This window comes from Camelus dromedarius, chromosome 10 (assembly GCF_036321535.1).
Source record: "Camelus dromedarius isolate mCamDro1 chromosome 10, mCamDro1.pat, whole genome shotgun sequence".
Lineage (NCBI taxonomy): Eukaryota > Metazoa > Chordata > Mammalia > Artiodactyla > Camelidae > Camelus > Camelus dromedarius.
In genome coordinates, this window is record NC_087445.1 from 60,922,219 (window position 1) to 60,937,891 (window position 15,673).

The window sequence follows — 15,673 nt, forward strand, 5'->3', positions numbered from 1 at the left end:
CCGGGGTGCCAGCAGGGAATAGTGATAGGGCTACAAGGATAACGGGCAGGACTGCAGGGGTCTTGCTGCCTGTGAGGGGAGCAAGATGCCTTGAGGGTGGCCTTCGAGGCTTTGCAGCATTGTCTCCTTGGCTGACCTCCTTGCCAGGCAAGCGCTCACTCTCCTCCAGAGGGTCAGGCTGTGTCTGCGTGTGTGCGTGTGTGGATTTATGTGTCTGTGTGTGTTGGAAGGCGGCGGGGGTTGGGGGGTTCCAGCCCGGCCCTTGCAACAAGTAAAAAAGGAGCAAGCAGATGCAACCACTTCTTTCATTTTAATCTTTATTGAGATATAATTGACATATAATATTGTATAAGTTTAAGGTATAGGATATAATGATTTAATATGCATATATTATAAAATGATCACAATAAGTTTCGCTAATGCACCTATCACTTCACGTAATTACAATTTTTTTTGTGATGAGAATTTTTAGGATTTACTATATATAGAATAGATAAACAAGTTTATACTGTATAGCACAGGGAAATATATACAAGATCTTGTGGTAGCTCACGGTGAAAAAGAATGCGACTATGAATATATGTATATTCATGTATGACTGAAAAATTGTGCTCTACACTGGAAATTGACACAACATTGTAAACTGACTAGAACTCACTAAACAAAACAAAACAAACAAAAAAAAGATTTATTCTCTTTGCAACTTTCAAATATATGATACTGTATTGTTACTGATAGTCGCCCTGCTGTACATTACATTCCCAGGATTTATTCATCTTATAACTGAAAGTTTGCGCCTTTTGACCAGCTTCACCCATTTCCCTCCCTCCCCACCTCTACCTCTGGCAGCTGCCAATCTGTTCTTTATTTCTATGAGTTTGGTTTTTAAGATTCCACATAAAAGTGAGATCATATAGTATTTGTCTTTCTCTGTCTGACTTATTTCACTTACCATAATGCCCTCAAGGTTTACTCATGTTGTTGTAAATGGCAGGATTTCCTTCTTTTTTTGGCTAAATAATATTCCATTGCATATATAGAGATGCAGACACTTCTGGTTAGCTTGTATTCTACCCCATCCCCAGCCATTCTTGAGCAGTGATTCCAGACAAGATTCCACCCAGACAGCAGCCTTTGGCTGACTTTGTTCAAGATGGTGGGAGGGGGTCAATGGAGACCAAAGATCAAGGTGACGCTAGACCCCTAGTTGGAGATAGGCAGTCATCAGCACCGGGGAAATCGAGACCCAGCCTTATAAGAGGAGAAGCCTAATGCTTGCATTTGCAGATGGAGAACCAAGGCCTGGAGGAGAGGGGTGGGGAGGTTGGCGGGTTGGTGGACAGACTTGTTCAAGGTCTCATAGTGAGTCATGGCAGATCCAGGGCCAGAAGTTATGGCTCCTGACTCCAAGCCTGGTGCTTTTTGCACGGTTGCCAGATGCCTCCTCATAAAGCGTGGCTGTTCTCTCTCCCCAGCAGCATTCAGGACCCTTCCCAGGGCTGCAGGCAGGGCCAAGGGGGCACTGAGCCAATCAAGCCTCCCCTGAATCCCCCACCCGCTTTCCAAACCCCTCCACCCCAACGCGGCCATGCCTAGCTTTAATTTCCCAGATCCCACCTCCTCGCTGACCCCGCAAACCATACCCATGCCGTGCCCCATTCCTCCGGGGTTCCGCTCTTGTCTTTGTTAGCAAGGAGCCAGCCAGCTGTTCCAATAAATCTTCCAAGGTCATGTGCAAATAAATGTGTGTGGGATGATGAGCTTGTGAGTTACTAACTGGCGCTAAGATCTGTGTGCTTATTCCTTCATCCCAAGTTCAACAGGTGGTCAGCCCTCAAGATGTTCTGGTGGCTGAAGTTTTGGAAAAGCTGAAAGCGGGAGCTGCTTGATGTCAAGTCTTGTGTGCGCTCAGAGAGGAAATGAGGGTCCCAGAGGGGAAGGGAAGAGGCAAGTACCTCTGAAGGCAAGGATGAGGGGAAAGTTGGCATTGGTGGGTCCTCAGGTTGGTGGGAAACAGATAAAGCCCCAGAGGGGAGGCTCCACAGTGTCCCTAGGGAGTCTGGACACAGCACATTGGTGTCTTAACCTCCTATGTCCAGAGCATGCTCCCAGGTCACTGGAACGTAAAGGGACATCTGGCACAGTGGCCACAGATGGGAGCAGGAGGACAGAGAGATCTCCCAAAATGTATTGTTCTGCATAAGACCCCAGGACATTTGCATGAACCAGGATAGGGGGATATAAAGGAGCCTCAGTAATGACTAGCACTGAATTTCCTGCCAGCATGGTGATACATGGACTCAAAGTTGGATTTTAGTTTATTCAAAGAAAATAAAGGAAGGTCATATTTCTTGTGCCCTGTGCTATGCACTGAGATTTAGCCTTCGTGGATGCTGAATATATGAGTAAGACAATGAAGAAGGATGAAGTCTCCCTCCGGATAGCTAATACCGTCTCTCCAGAGACCTTCATCTAAAGAATCATCTCCCACAGATTGGGTTCCAACAAGGGTAGGCCATGGAAAGACATACTTGAGGCGAACAGAATCTCTGACTCACCCAGATATGGATGAAACAGGTTATGACTGGGTCCAGGGACAAGCCCACCTTGTCTGGTTTCTCCAGTTCTGAGTTCCTGGGGACACGCTGCCTGAGGAAACAAGGTTGCTGCCTCTCTTTCTCTCTGCTCCACGTGGATGGAAGCTGATGGGGGAGACCAGCACTTTGGATGCCACAGCAGCATCCTTGCTCATACGTGGTGATGTGGGCTGGGTGGGGCTGGGTGGGATTAAGTGGGGGCCAAGTGAGGAGATGGGCTGGGAAAAGGTCAGAAGGTAAGTTGGGCTCTGGGAGCCTCCAAGCCAGGAATGCTGCCCTTCAAAGATGGAGGAGTGGTTGGTCAGGCAGCCACACGGGATGCCTTCGCATGTAATCCCTGCTGGGAATGAATGCCCCCCTGTGTGAGGTCCTTGTCTGCCCTAAAGTAGGTCTCAGAGTTGAAAGATCACAGAAATCTTCGCCTCAGAAGCATGGAATCATCGAAGCTGAAAGTCAGTGCCAGGTAGGATTCCAGGATTTTAGAGCCTCAGCGCCCTGGCATCAAACGGCATTAGAAGTCTAGCGCTTTGGGCTTGAAATTTTATGGCTCAAGTGATCTAGGAACCACAGAACCTTGCACTTGGATGACCCTTGGAGGTTCTCATGTCTGATATACTCCTCAGTGCAGTGTGCCCTTCTAGAAAGTTCCAGAAGGTAGCAGTCTTCTTCCGATAGGCAAGGAGATGACAGCAAGGCAGGACAGGACACAGGAGGTTTCTGTGTGGGATGATTTTAAGGGTTCTAGGTTGGGACTCTTGACCCTGAACGTCTTTGTCAGTGGCTTTCAGGGTCTGAAATTGCACCGTTAGCCATTCTTTCTTTGGATCTTGAAAGTCCTTTGACCTCTGAGGATCTGTTTTGCAGTCAACCACTTTTCAGGTCAGAACTGCCTCTCAGGACCTCTACATGGGCTCTGATGGCAACCTTGGGCCTCTCTCTGCCCCTACCCTGGGACCCTCCCCTGACCCAGCACCATCTCTGGGTCCTCCTTTCCCTTTGCATTGACCACCCAGCTCCCCCGGCAGGAAACCAGCTGGCTGGGAGAGGCGATTCCAACAGTCCTGAGGCTGGCCACGGTGTACAGTGTGGTCCCGCCTCTAATCCCACCACCTCCTGGGGGCAGGCGACATGGGCAGAAGCCTGTAATTTGGGGGTGGGAGATGGGACTCCCAGGTCAGCTTTGACCATGGAGTCCCCAGAGGAAGGGAGTGGTCCAGGGGTTTGGAGAATCAAAGCTTTCCTCTCAGCTCCCTTGGTGACCGTGAAGATAAAAATATTTATGGACAATTTTCCTCACTCTGGGGACGGCCAGGCACAGAGCAGGGCTGTTTTTTTCCTTGGCTGTGGCTGACCTCTCAGGACGGAGGGAACTGAGACAAACACAGGTTGTTTATGGGGTCTACAGCAGCCCCGGAGAGACGCGCAGCACACAGTTTCCCCTTTTCAACGGGGACGTGAGCTTCTGGAAAGCTGCCCAGAGGAACAAGGGTGGGTTTCTGTCTTCTGTTAGCTTAGTTCTTGGTGGGGCTGCAGGGATTTTTTTTTTCCCTGCGAGATGGGGCGAGTGTGTTATGGTGAATAACATGTTTCCCATAATTTGCCTTTTGAAAACACAAGGAAATTTGCGTATGTGGCTGAAACAGCCTGGGCAGAGAGCCTTCTGGAGAAGCCGGTCCTTCATTTCCCCACCGTGTCAGGCTGCTCGAACTCAATAAACACTTGTTGACTGAATGAATGGGTCATAGAAATGGCAAGCCAGAGCTGGAAGGAAGGCCCCATGGAGATTCTCTGGGCCAAACTACTCGGGTTTCAGGCAGGGAAACTGAGGCCCAAAGAGGGGGAAGGGATGGAGGCTGCATAAGGTGGTAGATTTCACAGCTTATGATGATGATGATAAAATTAATAATAATAATATCTTTGGGCATTGAGTGTTTCCCAACTTACCAAAAGCTTTGCCATTAGCCAGATTCCCAGCAAGACTATGGAGGAGGCAAGAAAAAGATTAGAATTCCCTGTATCATGGACAGCAGAAAAAAGTCCAATGATATCAAACAACTTGCCCACTCATCCAAAAATGGGTTGAATAGGGGTTCAGCAACAATTCTGGGCTGTTTTCCCATCACTCAGCAGATACCCTTCATGGGAAATCCACCCTCAACTCAGCCTGACATTAAATCCCAGTTCTGCCACATATGAGCTGTTGAAATAGCTCACCGCACCCATCCAAGCCTCAGTTTCCCCATCTGTAATTTGGGCTTGCATGCTCCCCATTTACTGTGCTGACCTCACAAAGTAGTACAAGAACAGCACCAGAGAATGGATATGAACCCGCCTTGGAACTTGTCAAGCAAAAGGGAGGTACCGTTGCTAGAATAATGATGTGTCAGTGGATCCCTCCATCGGAGGGAGAGAGCATTCTGATTCCAGCTCTTGAGATAAAAATAGCTTTAAGGGGAGGAGGGTGGCTCCCCAGGATATCTGGGCAGGATAAAAATAACCCTCAAGAACAGCTGGCTCCTTTTCTTCACTTTGGTATTCACCCACAGTTTTCTGATCTCTTATTTGGTTTCCCAAGTCGACCTACCATCCCAGGCAAACAATCCTCCTTATTTTGGGGCCAGGCGGTAGCAAATATATTCCAGGCTCTGGGAGTAGAGGCTTTGGAAGCAAGAAATATCAGTCCCATTCCAGTTCTGTTTACAACTTTCTGTGTGGTTCCAAGCAAGTCATTCTCAGAGTCCCCATTCTTCCTCAATACAGTGCTGTCTAATAGACCTTACTCCAAGGATGGAAATGTTCTGTATCTGCACTGTCCAGTACAGTAGCCACTAGCCAATATGGCTATTGAACACTTATATTCCTGTCAGTTCCTCCCTTTATGTCTGTTAGTATTTGTTTTGTATATTTAGGTGCTCCTATATTGGGTGCGTGTATGTTAGTGAGTGTTAACTTCTTCCTGTATTGATCCCAGGGTCATTTGGGACCCCTGACCCTGAATGTCTTCTGCAGTGACAATCAGGCTCTGCCAGTGATCATTATATAGTGTCCTCCTTTGTCTTTCTTTCTTTAAGGACTTTGTTTTAAAGTCTATTTTGCGTGATATGAGTATTGTTACCCCTGCTTTCTTTTCGTTTCCATTTGCATGAAGTATCTTTTTCCATCCTCTCACTTTCAATCTATGTGTGTCTTTTGCCCTAAAGCGAGTCTCTTGTAAGCAGCATATTGTAGTAGTTATGGAGCACCTATTGTGTGCCAAGTCCTAGGAGCACAGAAATAAATTCCTGCCTCCTTGGTTCATAGCCTGGGAGGGGAGACAGCTATATCAGTGGTGATTATGTAACAGTGTGATGTGGGCTTTTACTTCAGGGCTGGGACCAGGCTGAGGTGAGTGAATTGCTCATCTTTGGGACAGAATTTATTACAGTGCCAAAAAACTCAGTAGTCAAGACAAATAATATTTCAATGTAATATTTTAAAAAATCAAAATTAATGCAAAAAATGATGATGAACAAAAGATAAAACTTTTCAATGAATACAGGATCAAAATTGCTGATTTTTAGCTTTTGCCTCAGACCACAATATGGCTTGGCACTGTGTTATGGGGCATGTCTGGGGGGCTGCTGGGGGACAGAAAAGTTAGGCAGGTGATCTAGCCAGTGGTATGTTGGAATTAACTGATATTAGTGTGCATATTGCTTCCCAACTTTGCACTTAGAAACTAGCAGATGCTAAAAATCAGGGCTCCCCCCCATGTTCTGGAGAGCTGGTTGTTACATTTTTGCTAGCACCTCACCATATCCAGCACTGGGGTGGTGGAGGGCCTTCAAGAAAAGTTTCCCAGAGAAGGAGATACCTTTCAAATTTTGCATGATAAGAATCTAGAGAAGGAGATAAAGAAGGAACTCCTCTAAAGAAGGAACTCCACGTACAAATCACCAGAGGAGTGGGAAAAAGTGCATTGATTTTAGGAAACTGCAAGACGCCAAGGGCAGTTGGAATGGGTGGTGCTGCAGAAGAAGGAAATTTCAAGAAGGCAGAGAAAGTGATAGCACCGAATGATGCCCTGAGATTGAGGAAGATCTGGGATTGTGCTGGAGGAGAGGACCGCAGACCTAGGGGAAGAGGAAGATGCTCCCTGCTTCTGCAGTGTTCAAACTACCAGCCTAAGCACGACACCCCAGTGCTGAGCTAATAAGTGTTTCATAACAGGATCTCTGGGGAAAAAGAGCCCTGAATTATAGCATTCGTCCATTTCAGAGGTGTAAATACGCCCACCCTGGCCAATTTCAAGCTATGTGTGCCACGTCACTGAAGACGAGTTAAGAGCTGCTCAGCTACCACATCATTATGCAGCATTTCCACCCTCTACTTACAACAGATATAAATAACCTCAAGAGCATAAATAGTAGTAAAATGTACTAAGATAACTAGAAAGAGGTGACTATTGACTACTTATTACTTTATTTTTAATAGAATTTATGGTTTTAATTTAAGTTTATTCAATTTGATTCTTAATAATAGCTTAACAGCGGCTCACAAAATTCTGAAAATGTAACCATCTTCTCCTGTGAGCCAGTCGGAGTGCCAGCTCCAGCACATCAGCGGGAGAAGAGATTCTGGTCTTCACTCGCCGCATGTCTATCGGGTGGGTATGTATCCTGACTCCCTGAGCTTCATTTTCCCCACTTGAGAGACTAGACCAGCTTTATCATGAAGTGCTCATTGCCCTGCCCCTCCGTGCACAAGGACATGGATCCATGCCTCTGGGTAGCTTCCCTGGACACCAGAGAGTCCAAAGCAATCAAGATTCTTAGAGAGGTTTTCACTCAAGAAAAAGAACAGCCCAAGGCCAGTTTTAGCCCCAGGATTTCACGTCTTCATCATTTCAAGAATTGCTGTTTTGGTGGTGGGTATAGCTCAGTGGTAGAGTGCATGCTTAGCATGCACAAGGTCTTGGGTTCAATCCCCAGTACCTCCAATAACCACCCCCCAAATAAAAACAGTATGATGAAAAAAAGAATATTAAAAAAAGAAATTTAAAAAGATTGCTATTTTATTCTGAAGCATTAGCACTGAAACTATCTAAAAATATTAAAAATAATAATAGTAATAAATACAACCTATATTTGTTATACTTTTACCATGTGCCAGACACCATTCTAAGTGCTTTATATATATAAACTCATTCAGTCCTTGTGATAGACACGAAGTTGGTAATATTATTACACCAATTTAAAAGATGAGGATGCTCAATTAAAAATAAATAAATAAGGAGTTTGGGATTAACAGAGATACACTACTATATATAATATAGATAAACAACAGGGTCCTACTATTCAGCACAGGGAATGTATTCAATGGCTTGTGATAACCTGTAATGAAAAAGAACCTGGAAAAGAATATTTATATGTATAACTGAATCACTTCGCTGTTTACCTGAAACTAATACAAATTGTAAAGCAACTCTACTTCAAAAAAAAAAAAAAAAAAAAGGCGAGGACGCTATTGTTTTCACAATTTAAAAGGCGGAGAAATGTACAAAAGAGGTTACAAAGAGGTTAAATGGCACACCCAAGCCCACACAGCTGGGGATTTGAACTGGGATTTGCTCCTAGGCACTAGTGACATGTTCAATGAGGGCCGCGAGTGAGAAGGAGCATACTTTTGCAACTCAACATTACTAGCAGGGACCCCATTAGCTCTAAGGGAACATCTAGCCAGGATCAGCTGGATTTGACCAGATTGGCTCACCTCATGGGTACTGATGAGGTTAGGAGAAAGGAAGAGTCACCATGGAGGTGCATGTTAATTACTCCAGGTTCACAGATGAGGAAACAGGCTCGGAAGGGAGAGGAGAGTTGCCAAGGTCCCACGGTGCTGATATAGAGTGGATCTGTGACAGGAACCCAGGGGGTCAACTTGGCCATACCCTGCAGCCAACCTTGGTGGCTGGGCAGGCATGGGGTTCATCTAAAATCACAATTATTCCTAGATATCTAGATAGGTGAGATTCCAAATAAGAATCTGATTGAAAAACTGCAGAAAATGTGGAGAAAATACCCATCAATGAATAAATCGCCTAGCCCTGGGAGAGAGGTGTGGTGGTCACCTATCTCTGATTATTGTCATGTCCTTTTTACCCTTGCAAATGCCTGTGCACGTGGGAGGGTCCTGCACTCATGACAGCAGTTAGACAGGGTTCGAGTGCTGACAAAGACTCACAGGGCTCAAAATGACAATGCTTGCACATCTACGGTTCCTTGCAGGAAAACAGGGCAATATAGCAACTGCACTAAGGTGAAATAGTCTTCACAGCCAAAGGCTGCCTCACAGCAAGGGCTCTCTGGAGAGGCCAGACATGAGCTCCAATTGCCCTCCCTTTGAAGGGCCAGACTAGGGAGCTCTTCCTCTCTCTGATCAGTGACCACTAAATTGTACATAGAACACCCCAAAACCAGAGGACCCCCAAATGGAGTCTCAACTGTGTTTCTTATCCCCAGCTTGTCACGTGGACATATTCTTGCTAGCAAACCAGCCCTAGTGGCAGAGCCTTTGGGTGGGGAGTGTCTTATCAACACCAGGTACAAATAATGAGTCTTACTGTCATCAAGTAAATGATGCTGATAAGTTGTTACCAAATGCCTTCGACCCATGGGTACAAAGCAACATTATTAATCAGTATGGTCATCAGTATGGCCAGTGGTCAGTGTTCTACAGTTACAGATCCTTAAGCAAAGATGAGAGAAGCCTATTTAACAAACAACAATTCAGATAAGCTGAAAGAATGGCCCATACTTAAAAAGGGCTCAGCTCAGGAGGACAAAACTTTACTGCCCCCCAAGGAGGCACAGGAGAAAATTTTAGAGGTTCTAGATGGTCATCAACTAAGTGTGACCATTGTGGTGTGGTTACCAAAAATCTAATATGCACTCAGGTTGTATTAACAGAAGCATAGAACATATATCAGGGGAGGTGATGGTCCTGCTTAACTCTGTGCTAGTCAGATGCCACTTGAACCTTTGAGTTTTGCTGTGGTCACTTGGCATCAGTTGGAGAAGATGATGCTGGAAGATATGACACTGATGCCAAATGAGTAGTTGTTATTTGAACTGGAAATTTTGGGCCTGGAAAAAAGGATGTCTTAGGGCATGGAGTTTTTTCTTTCAGAGTGATTTCAGTCATAGAGTCAGTCTTTAGCTGATTCTCAATAGCCACTGTAAAGGGGTTTTGGCATGAGGATATTTAGAGATATATCTGAAGAGTTCTCTGCAGAACTGGTTTCTTGGGTGGGAAGGCAGAGTGATGCATGTGGGGCTCTTCTGTCTTCACTTTGTGACGCGAAGAAGCATCCAAAGGCATTTGCATTGGCCAACTTTTCCTGGAACTACCCACAAGCAGGAATGTATCACATCGCATGGTCTGGGCATGGAGTGATGAGGTGGCCAAGACCTTGGAGTGCGGATTTCAGCTGGTGAAGGGGGGAGGACGATGACTCCCTAACACAGCTGTCTCTCCAGTGTGTCTGACAGTAGGTTTGCCACCTAGGAGCCTGCTGAGGACACTGTGAAGCTGTGGACTGGACGTATTTTCAACCCTCTGCAACTCACTTGGGGGTCCCCTCACCAGCTAACTTTGATCACTTCTTGGGCTATGAAGAGACCTCCCCTCAACCTCACCACACACGTGGGTCCTGGTACATTGCCTTGAGCACTTGGGACCACAGTCCAGCCCCAGTTCTGTCGCTTTGCTGCTGGGTGAACTTGGGCAAGACTGTATTCTTTGGGGATTTGGTTCTTTGCCTTTATATTGGAAAAGCAACTATTTGTGCTGTTTCATAGGGTGGTTGTGTGGAAACTTGAGATGCTGACAAGGAAGTAGTTCGGTCATATCCAGGGGAGAGATTATTATTGTTGTTGTTGTCATTGCAATCCCCTGATCTGTCCGGTAGAGATGAAAGTTCCTTTTCCTCTGCTGTATCTGCTAGGGTCCTTTCAGTGGCCAATGAGAGAAAATCTACTAAAAGTGGTGTCGACAATGAGGGGCACTATTGTTCTGAGAAAGGGTAGTCCAGGTGTGCGTGCCTGATTCAGTGCCTTAGTGATGTCTTGAAGGACCTGGTTCCTTTCTGTTTTTCCCTCTGCTATGCTCAGTCTATTGGCCACAGACCCAGGGCTTATCACCTCATTGTGGCACGATGGCTGCAGCCCCTCCAAGTAACATATCCTCACCCAATAATGTTCAAGGAAAATAAAGGAGTATGTTGCTTGACCATGTCTGTTTATAAAAGTGAGGAAAACTTTCTCAGAAGGTCCTAGGGTATATAACTCCTCTCACATCTCAGTGGCTGGTTGTAGCTTATGTCCACACCCAAGCCACTCACTGGCGAGGGGAAGGAGACCACCATGGTGGGCTTAGTCTAAGCAGGAGTCATTCCTTGAGGCTTGGGAGGGACACACTCTCCACTGAAAGATGAGGCTGTTTAGAAGAGGATGGGTGAAGATGGAATTCTGTTAACAAGGATGAAACAAGAGTGTCTGCCTCAGTCGTGGGAATGTCCTAGGATGACGGTCAACTGGCCTCCAGCTCTGCTTCTTCTCCCTCCCCACTTGCCTCCTTCCCTCACCACTCCCGCCCTTCCTCACTCATCCATCACTTACCGAGGGCCTACTGGGAGCTGCCTCTGAGTCAGCCCAGGGATTCTATGGAGAAAAGACACAGCCACGGCCCTGAGGAGGTCCAGCTGAGTCGATGCATGAGATGAATCTACATCCTGATGTGAAATGGCAGGATGTGGGCAGGGCAGGGTAAAGCTGTGGGAATCTGAGGAGGGATCCCGTGAAGAAGGACGTGCCAGCAGAGGTGGTGATGGGAAGGCCTGAAAACTCTCAGAGCTCAGCGACTGACTGCTTGGTCTTCACTTGGCTGCAGGGGTGGTCCAGAACTCATCACGAATTCCCTCTTCTGTACAGACAGATCATCAGAGAGAGTACAGAGACCCTGACTTGCGACAGCTCTCAGATCTGGAAAGTGGGTCTAATTCTTCCCAGTTTGACTGAATGGATCAAAGGATGAAGAGATAGATCTGACTGTCTATATAGTCAGACATCAACATGGGAGGCCTGGCTCCTCACCCCAGCCCCACCATTGACTCTGTGTGACCTCAAGAAAATAAAACACTCTGTCTCTGAGCCTCAGTTTCCCCACCTGTAAAATGAGGAAATTGGGTTAGGTGTCTAAGGGGCTCTTCCTGGACTGAAATTCTTTTGGGGACCCTAAATTTGGGTCACTGTCAACCTTCACAAAGTGATCTTTGGATATCTCCCAGCCCTCTGCCAACTGGCCCCACCCTGAGGAAATAAAGCCAGTCTGGAGAAGGCCCCGGGGAGATGGTCTGGGATGCCTGGACAATGGGATCACGAGCCCAGAAGGTGTGCTCTCTCCTGGCTACTGGCCCAGGAGCCTCCCTGGCTTCAGCCCTCATTCCTCTTGGTGGAATGATTGTTTCTGGGATCTTGGCAGCCTGCAGGCCAGAGGGACATGGACCCAGAGGCACAGCCCAAGGCCTGGGAGACGGGTGGGCGGTGGTAACCACCAGCTCTAGCTCCAGCCTCCTCTCTTGGGGAGGATGACTAGACTGGCATCACCTGGATGGGGCAGAGGGAGGGGACACTCTTGGAGGCTCCCTCTTTCTCCAGCCTGGAGTTCAGTTCAGTCTACTGAAAAGCTTTGTCCTGGGTGCTGGGAATATAGCAGGGAGTGGGACAGAGTGTTGGTGTAACTGCAGCCCCTGAAATCAGGCCTGCCACGTGACACTTGCCCCCAAAATACTTGTTGATGAGTCAGGGTCCTGATGTAGGAAAGGAAGCAGGTGGCAGAAGGAACCACACTGGTCTAATCTGGCAAATTTTATTCTTACTCATGTCTGCCTGCCTGCCTTCCTTCCTTCCGTCATTTGCTCAGCATTTAGGGAGTACTTCCTATGTGACAGGCACTGTGCTTCATGCTGATTGCAGAAAGTCAACATGGCAACTGCTCACAGCAGGGACCACAGCTTGCATTTGCCTGTGACCGCTGCCCAGCTCAGGGCCTGATGCATGGCAGTGTCTCCCAATTGGCTGATTGACCAGGGAATGAATGACTCTATTATTATAGGTGTACTGTGTGCACACATCCTATGTGACATGCTGAGTGAGCCCAGTATGAAACAATGACCCAGCCCAGCGTGCCCGGACTTTGGAAGATGGATCCAAGTTCTCCTCCCAGGTTTGTGGTACCAAGGAAACAAGCATGAGTTGAGGCAGGACTTCCTGACCTTTGTTATCTGTCTGTTCCCGTGCTGGTGTCCTCCAGCAAACACTGGAGAGCAGGAAGTGCAGCTTGGCGTACAGTGGGTTACAGACAGCTTTGGTGGGTGAATCGATGGGCATTGATACCAGGACAGTGTGCAACCCTCTGTACTGCAGGCTGATTTCATCTGGTGATTCAGTCATAAACACTTACTGAGCCCCTACTAAGTGTCCACCACTGAGGCTTTTGAGGTCAACAGATTCTTTCAAGGCAGATGTGGCCCCAGAGAGCAATGGGTCCGTGGCTGCTCTGCTTCGGCAGAAAGTAAACTATGTGCCTCAAAAAGTCCTCGTCAAGCCAGGAATTCCTGTCCCTTTGCCTTGTCTCTGAAACATGTCCATGGGCCTGGCTGTTACTGTCCACCCAGTTCCCAGGCTCATCGCCTGCTGCCCCACAGAGACGTCCCCTTTTCGGCCAGCTGGTGAGTGCCCCATCCCTTTCATAGGGCGGGTAATGGCTCAATGTCTTCTGGATCCAACTTCCATCAGAACTGCTTGTGCCCAGTCACTGGCACTGTGCCAGGAACGTACTTGGCGGAAAGACTGGGTGTGAAGAGGCAGCGGAGGCAGGAAACAAGGTCCCGTCCCAAGAATTCTTATCAGTGTCCATATCTCCTCTTTGCTGCTGACCATGAGCTCCTGGAAGATCATGAGCCTCATTTCCCTTCCAATCATTATTTACTGATTTGGATTTATTGTTGAACAGCAGTCTCCTACTTCCCAGCTCAAAGGGCCCATGCTGCTGATCGGGTTCAGGGCACCTGTTTTACAGATGAAGAGACTGAGGCTCAGAGAGGACACTATCCATCTTTATGGGCTTTGAGGAGTTCCCACGGATCTTTTTGGCGGTAAAGCAGGGCTCCCTGGAGCTCACCATTGCACTCTCAGATTCTGGAGTGAGATTTGGAAAGAATTTGGAACTCAGCCACTGACCTGCTGCCTGACATTTGAGGATATATGTCCCCTTGCCTGAAAATGTCCTTCTGGCCAGTAAGTTGCAAATCATCACCCACACAGTGCAGTGGGGAGAAATGGGTAGCTTCTCTTCTGGGCTTCCCTCACTCCCGCTTCAACACCTGCCTGAAATCTGCTCCCACCCTCCGGGACTTTTTGTAACTATTCAGCTTGGGCAGTCTTCCCCTATAGCTGCATGTTTATCCAACACACACTTCAGGAACCAAAAGCCACCTCCTTCTGGGAGTCTCCCCTGATTTCTCTCCATCACTTAGTCTGCTTGACAATTCAGTTCATCTGTATCTCCCTGATAGCATCTATCACATTGTTCTTGTGTTATCTTTATGTGATTACAGGGTGTTCTCTGTGACACGGCAGTGTCTGATGTCTCCCATCTAGGCTCCCTTTTCTGTCCCAAGTTGCTGTCCACATTACAAATGCGTGTGTGGGCCCAGAAAGCAGGACCATGTGGCAGTTTCTTTATCTTTGCTCCATAGTGGCAGATCCTCTTCCCTCAGCTTTGTACAGGAGTTTGCATACTGTAGGAGTTTAAGAAATTCATTTAAATTATTAATGGTTTGAGCATCTATTGTATCCTAGGCTCCATGCTGGGTGTGGGGACAGAGCTAGATCTGACCATGTTGACACCATGTGACGTGTACTACAATATGAGTGCAGGGCAGAGTGTTGAGCTGCACCTAGAAGGACAGAGAGTCTGTGAACAGGCAGAAAGGGTGATTGGGGGAGACAAGAACCAGGGAGGAGACAGCGTGGACAAGACTTTGAAATAGGCCAGCTTGTCCAGAGCCTGGGTCCAGGCATCAGAGAGAGTGGAGCTCACCGGACAGGACACGAAGCTGGGAGGCTGGCAAGGATCTGCTCAGAACCACTTAGAGGTTAAGATTTAAATCATCACGCCCGGCTGCAGAAGACAGGAATCAGACTACCTGGGTTCGAATCTCACCTCCACCACCTAACAACTTAGTGATCTCAGCAAAGTTACTTAATCTTTCAGAATCTCAGCTTTCTCATTCGTAAATTCGTAAAAAGAGGCCTCCCATAAAAGGTGGCACTCAGCACAGTGCTACATCTGGCTCAAGGGAGGTATGTGGGCTGCAAAATATCAGAGAATGCCCAAAAACCCCCTCAGTAATGGAGTTTTATACCTAAAGGGGATGGTGCCAAAAAAAAAAAAAAACTTAAGTAATCAAGATACATAATATTTTAATGCAATACCTTAAAAATGTCAAAATATATGCCCAAACTCATGATGAACAAAATATCAAAAATGTAGATAAAGGCAAGATTCCTCTAGCGCAAAGGATGCAGCTCCAAAATACACCAACGACTATTGGACTGGGAGTTTTCAACCTTCAAGAGCCGCGGATTTCTGAGGAGAACCAGTGGCCCCTTTCCCCCAGAAGAATGCACGAACAGGCATAATTTGTGCAGATTTTCGGGTGTTCCTGCGCTCCTGGGGCTCGGCCAGGTGGAGGCTGAAAACTCAGTTACAACGTGGGCGTGGGGGGTGGGGAGTCGTTCCTCGCGCCATCCAGCCGCCTGCGGGCTCCCCAGCACCACGCTGGGCCTCCCTCCTGGCAGCCATGGGTGCTCTGCCCCCTGCAGGAAGCCGCGCACAGCTATGCGGCTTCTTTTTCTAGCTTTTGCTTGGCTCGCCCGCCGCCCCCCGCCCCGCCCCCTTCGGCTTGGGACTTTTCCTAAAGTTTGCTGAAACCAGACACCTTGCTCGACCGAACCCGCGTGCAGCCACGGTTT